This window comes from Primulina tabacum, chromosome 12, assembly GCF_025594145.1.
Source record: "Primulina tabacum isolate GXHZ01 chromosome 12, ASM2559414v2, whole genome shotgun sequence".
Lineage (NCBI taxonomy): Eukaryota > Viridiplantae > Streptophyta > Magnoliopsida > Lamiales > Gesneriaceae > Primulina > Primulina tabacum.
Window position 1 is genome coordinate 32,525,427 of NC_134561.1, and position 7,033 is coordinate 32,532,459.

Consider the following 7,033-nt stretch of genomic DNA (forward strand, 5'->3'; position numbering starts at 1 on the left):
CTCATTCCTTGAAGAGTTACTGCTGGGTATCCTTTTTGGCAACTTTTTTTGTCATCAGAACTTGTAGGTCATAAGTAATATTTATTGTCTGGGATTGTGACTTAAATGCATATCAATCTTGGGAATTATGCATAACATGGTTGACTTGTAGCGGTGCAAACCTACCTGAATGGTCTGAACTGATCAGAGAATGTCTTTCATTAAGTGAACAATAAATGGCTCTTTAATGACTTCGACATAAGGTTCTTTGAACAACCGGTTGGGAAGATTGAACTTCTTCTATTTTAAGCGGTTGAGCTGATAGGCGGTCTGAATTTTTTAAGCGGTTGAACCGTTACGTGTTATACATAGAACTTTGCAGTTGTTTCTTGAAACAGTCAAGTGCTATTTTGATTTTGTCGATCACCAAAACTTTTGGGTAATAATTTCTTAACAATTTCTCCATTTTTGGTGATGACAAAACCCATCTGCAGAACTATACAAAAGTTTACAGATAATTGCACTAGCTAAGTAATTGCACCAGGTAAAGATTAAAAGTTGTATTTCATTGAGTAGATGAAATTACAAACTCTAGTTGATAAGAAATAAAGAAAAAAAATGTAAATAAATACAATACATTAACTTTTCTGTTGGATTCAATAATTGTCCCTGCTTGGTAGAGCGATCGAACCATGGTGCTTGAGCTGCTGTGCGGTTTAAAAGATTTGAGTTGCACCATTACCACTAGCTATAGCTTTTGGTAAAGCGGTAAACACTCGGTTCTACAATTGGTATCAGAGTCAAGGTCACGGGTTCGATTATCATTGATTGCAAGGAGTGCAATTATTGGAAGGAAGATATTTGGGTACAATAATTGTCCCTGCTTGGTAGAGCGATCGAACCGTGGTGCTTGAGCTGATGTGGGGTTTAAAAGATTTGAGATACACCATTACCACTAGCTATAGCTTTTGGTAAAGCTGTAAGCACTCGGTCCTACACTTTCTTTTGTCCTTGGATTTGTTTAGCTTGTTCAGCTTTGGCACACTCTGCAACCCTCTTCCTAACCGATTCTTCTGCTTTCAACACTTCCTTTTGCCACTCTCTTCCCTTTTTTTGACATCACCATGGACAAGAAAGTGCATGATCTCAGTAAGTTGTGCTCCTTGGGCATCCAAACATTGATCAACATGTGATTTAAGACGAGATATTTGGCCTGAAAGATCAGTGCACATGTTGAGATGTGAAGAGTTGTGCCTGTCTTGCCGGAGGATAACACTTGTATGCATAGCAGAGAATTCCTTGGAGAGATCAGACTTTATTGATTGAAAATCTTCTTTCGAATTGATTAAGTTATTTCTGCATAGCTTCTATCCAGTTGGAATCATTCAGTGCATCATTTATTCTCTTAGGTTCTAATTGAGAAACAAATGCAACATGCATAAATTCATCAATAATTTGTTTTCTAGTTCTAAGGGGATCGGTTGGGTTACCAATGACCTACTCGAGTGGATGATTCTTTTTCCACCAGAGACATGGTCCATATTGATTGGGCTCGGTTGGTTGAGCCGTTGCACTTTCTTGTTCCACCATTTTCTCTTCAGACTGATTATATTCATGTAGGTGATGGTTCACCGGTTCAACTGCCTGATGAAGTTGTTCTTGGACAGTTGGAATTTCGAGAGATGTTCTCAACCGTTTTTCTTAAATCTATCTCATCATCACTGCTAGATTCAAGGTTAGTAGCATCTAATTTTTTAATTAAATCATGAATGATATTACTACTATTGTCATGATATATGGAAGATTCATCAAATGAATATGAATGGATTCTTCAATAGTAAGAGTTCTTTGATTATATGCTCTGTATGCTTTGCTTACAGCTGAATATCCTAGAAAAATGCCATCATCGGATTTAACATCAAATGCAGTTAAATGTGTCTTGCCATTGTTATGTATGAAGCATTTACAACCGAATATACGAAAATGTCCAATTTTGAGCTGCTTGCTTGTCCAGATTTCATACAGAGTCTTTTCATGATTTTTGTTGATCATGGACCGGTTCTGAGTATAGCAAGCAGTGTTTACTGCCTTTGCCCAAATTTTTTGAGAGATTCAGGATTCTGCTAGCATGGTTCTAGCTGCTTCCTTAAGCGTGCGATTTCTTCTTTCTGCAATTACATTCTGTTGAGCTGATCTGGTAGCTGAGAGCTCATTCTTGATGCCGTGATCTTCAAGATAGGACGACAGAAATTGGTTTAGAAATTCAGTTCCTCTATCACTCATGATCTCGCCCACTACTATAGATTTCTCATTTTGGACTCTCTTAAGAAGTTTGATGAGCTGAGCAGCGGTTTGATCTTTGGAACTAAGGAATATTACCCATGTGAACCGGGAGAAAACATCAATAATAACAAGGGTTTATTTCTTTTCCCCTAAGCTCGTTAGCGGTATGGGTCCAAACAAATCCATGTGAAGTAGTTCCAGGCATCTACCTGAAACTTCTACTTATTCGTTTTGCTTAAAATGTGCTAGAAATTTTTTTCCTCTTACATAAATATAAATACTTTGAAAATACCTTGTACCATTTTAAAAATAAACAATTAATTACCATTTAAAAATCAAAGGAAAATATTTTAAATCGTAAAATTGTCAAACATTTTACCAAACCTAAAAAGCAATAAATATGAAAAATATATCTCATACTAAAACTCTAAAAAATCTCTCAAAAGTATAAATAAATAGTCGTAAAATTTTTAACGTGAATCATAAACTTAAATGCGGAAAGTAGAAGCGCTGGTCCTCGGGTTGTGTGCACCTTCAGTCCAGTCAGGTCAACCATCAAGACCTCCCATATCATAATTATTTATATCACCTGCATCAATCACACCCAGTGAGTCTAAAAACTCAACACATCATATTCTTAATAACAAATAATACGCAATACAAATCACATACAACAGTAAAAAATATTTGTACTTAAAATAACATTTTCATAATAATGCATAAACTTTAAACATAATCATTTCCATAACATTTTCATATCAACATATTCATATTCATATTCGTGTTTGTTGAATTCAGATCGTGATTGTGACTCGTATTCTTAATCGTATTGGGCGATGGATCCATCTATAGAAAACCACAGTACTGGGCGGTGGGGACATTTGCGACACTCTCACCGATCAACTAGGCCTTGGCCAACGTATTAACATATTCGTATTCGTATTCGTATCCGTATCCAAGGAAATACGATCGTCCGGCTTCCACTGAGACCATAACCCTCACGATATCTTCAACATTTCATCGTATTTAGTCACAATCCCTTCACGTCCTTCAACATGTTATCATCACTTAATAGAAATCATGCATGTACGTATCGTTTTATTTTTGAAACCAATCATACGACATATCTTTTAAATGTCAAATAATTAAACCATAACAATCCATGAACATTTAAAAATCATAATTTAACATATAAAAATTCATAAACATTTGAAATAATCATATTAGCATATAAACATAATTCAGAGCACTGCCATGACGTTTACTAATTTTTAGGTGTAAAATGATCGTTATACCCCTAGACGTAAAATTTCACGTTTTCGACATTTTCTTAATTCCATTGACTCTAACATGCCCCAAATAATTTTTTAAGCCTAAATTAAAATTCTCATAATTTTATTTAGCTTAAATACTAGGCTTTTTAATTAATTCGTAATTAATCATCTTGAAGGCGTTTTAATCCCGAAAAATCCCAAACTTTAATATAAATTCTAAATTTAAAACTATGACTTTTTATATTATTTTAGCCCTCGTGAACCACGACTCGACCCCCGTGGGCCGTATTTCGATTAATTTGATCATTAAAACCCTAGCTTGACCTATATACTTCGACCCCGAACCACGGCTTGATTTTCTCGAGCCACCCTCGAACCATGTTGGACCAAACCCTAGCCAACCCTCTTAGGCACCCTAATGGACCCTTGGAACCCGTAGGAACCTTCCCAAGCCAAAAATCGAAGCCCCCCAACCAAGCCCCACAGCTGGCCGAGAACCCCACAATCGCATGGACTCCATGCTGCTGCTGCTAGGACCTAGCCACGAGCCCAACCCCTGAACCAACCTCTCAAGCACCTTCCTAGGACCCATAGGACTCACCCTAGCCCAGCCCCTGAGCCACAGACCGAGCCCCTTCTTCTCTGCAAGCCAGCGCAGCCTTGCGCATGACTTGAAGACTCTCGGGTAGGAGTCCTTGTTGGCAAGGACTCCTCCCAGCCCACTTACACTCGACTCAACCACGTCCCTGGATAGCCCTGACCACAAGCCAAGACCAAGCCAAGCCTCCATGATCGAAGACCGAACCCCCATGAACACCATGACAGAAATAACGCACCAGCTTGTGTTCATGCTCGTGTATGGTGATTTTCTTGAATTCTAAGACTCTAAACTCATGTAAAACAATGTCTAAACATGTCCTAATCATGGCAGCCCCTTTATGAACATAAAAAACACAATTTGGATAAAAAATCATGCTTGAATTTTCATGTTATGTGCAAAAATTAAATTACAACAAAAGTGTCACTTATTTTCCAAACTTTTCATGCATAAAAACATATTATAGTGTGATGATGTTTTGAAGGAAAGAAATATACGTGCCTTTGCGTAATTAAAGCACGACTATTCGTTGACAATTGCGAAGAACGACGACAAGACCCTAGGCTTGAAACTCCCTTGCAAATTCTCGATTTGTCTTCTCAAAATATTGTATGTGTTGTGTCGTGTGTTGGAGTGTTTTGGGAGAGAATTATTCTGAAAGTGGCGTGACTTGTGTAGGGTTTGGGGCGGGAATAAAATATTTTATATTTAATAATTTCGTAATTAAGTTTAAGCCCATTAAGCATAAATTTAGGCTCATTAATGTTTAATTAGAATTTAATTAAAATATTAAAATAGTTTTGTTTAAATATGTTTGTGAATTTAATAGCCGGGTTGCCAAAAAGTTCATAATTTTGTTGAAAAACCAACACCGATAAAATTTACGTCCCGACGTATAAAATCACCTCAAAAACCCTTATTTTCAAAATATGAAAAAACATCAACCATATTTTAAACAATTAAAAATAATTATTTAATAAAACATTTTCTATTTTTCAGCCATCGGTCTCCGTTCCTCGATCGCAACTCGAATAACCTTTTAAAAATACATTTTAATGCAACCATGCTGAAAAAGTATATTTTAAACATGTAAATATGCACAACATAATTAATGTATGCAATTAAAACAATTAATTGAAATACACACGGAATTTAATAATTGCATGCACGTGGTTCGCGTGGACCTTCAAATTTTCGAGGCGTTACACTAGCTGATTAGTTTCTTCCTTTATTCTTGAAGGTTGAGCGAACTTGTTTACCTCGGTGACAGGCATTGCAGATTCTATCTTTTGCAAAATCAATTTTAGATAAACCAGATACCAATTTAAGCTTGCTAAGATTGGCAATGGATTTGAAATTTAGATGATTAAGTCGTTTATGTCAAAGTCAATTCTTATTACCATTTAATGCAATGAAACAGGTAGGTGAGTTCAAACTGTCGTCATTCCACTTTACCTTATACGTATTTTGCTCTCTAGTCCCAATCAACACAATATTGCCTACAACAGATTTAACATTGCATGTGTGTTTGTGAAACTCAACGGTATAACCATTTTCACATAATTGGCTTATTCTAATCATATTATAACACAAATTTTCAACTAACATCACGTCTTTAATAATGATTTTACCATGGATAATCTTACAATTATCCATAGTTTTACCTTTAGAGTTATCACCAAAGATGATTTTTGGTCTTTTGTAATTTACCACTTCTGATAGAAGATATTTTTTTCCTGTCATATGTCTGGAGCAACCGCTGTCCAGAAACCAGATTGATTCTTCCAAGTTCTTCCTCTTCAGTACCTGAAATCATTAGAAATAGGAACTTGGTACCATTTTCTATTTGGGATCTGAACTGATTAGACCCTTAGGGATCCATAGTTGGATTATCTTGAGGGATTTTCCTTGGTGTGACCCAAAATTGATGTGGTTTGGTTCATAATCTTGCAGTGTGTGCAATTTTCTTGGTCGTATGTTATTGTCATTCAATCTGTACATCTTTTGAACCTGTCGGCTGTAGTGGTATTGGTTAGGTCTTATTTTTGAATGACATCCGGTTGAACTTTGCTTTCTGCGGAACCAATTTGAACCATTATGAGTGGTTGGATTTGGTCTGCATCTAAACCACGATTGGTTGGAGTTAACATTCTCAATTTTGATATATCCTATACCATGTCGCCTTCCATTGTTCTCAATTCTTGTGGTCTGATTGCTTTGTACCTCAGGCTCTTTATGTTCATATATCATACTAGATCTGACAAATTTAATTGATCTTAAACTGTCTTTTTCTAGCATCGGTTGAGTTTTTGCTTCGGAGGTGTTGCACTCATTTATGCTGTAACCTAGCCCGGTTCTATCTTCGGCCAAATTTTCCATCTCATGCATCCTTTCGAGAGAAGTGTAAGATTTGTTCCATGAGTTGATTTTGCTCATCAACCATCTATTTTCTTTTAACGTGGCATGAAACAATCTACGCAGGTCATCATTCTCAGCCGCTATCAGACTTAACTTCACTTTCAAACTGTCAACATTTTTTTGCTGCGAGCAGCTTGAGAGAGTTAACTTTTTTTTTAAGTTATGTTTTTCTGCTTTAGCTTCATCGAATTTCTGCAATAGATTCTTAAACTCATTTATTATGTCATGTAGTGCAGTGACAAGGTCTTCTCATGTAAATTTAACAGAGTTGAAATCAAATATCATTTCATCTATGGATTCTGAGTCTTCATCAGCTATGAGACATTTTACTGTCTCATCTTCGTTATCACTCGTAGATGCCTCGGATATGGACCTTTCTGAGTTTGAGTCGGCCCACCTACTTTTATCTTCTTCTGCAATCAACACTCGTTAGTTTTTCTTTTTGATGAACTTTTTATCATCTTGGGACCGTCTTCTATCA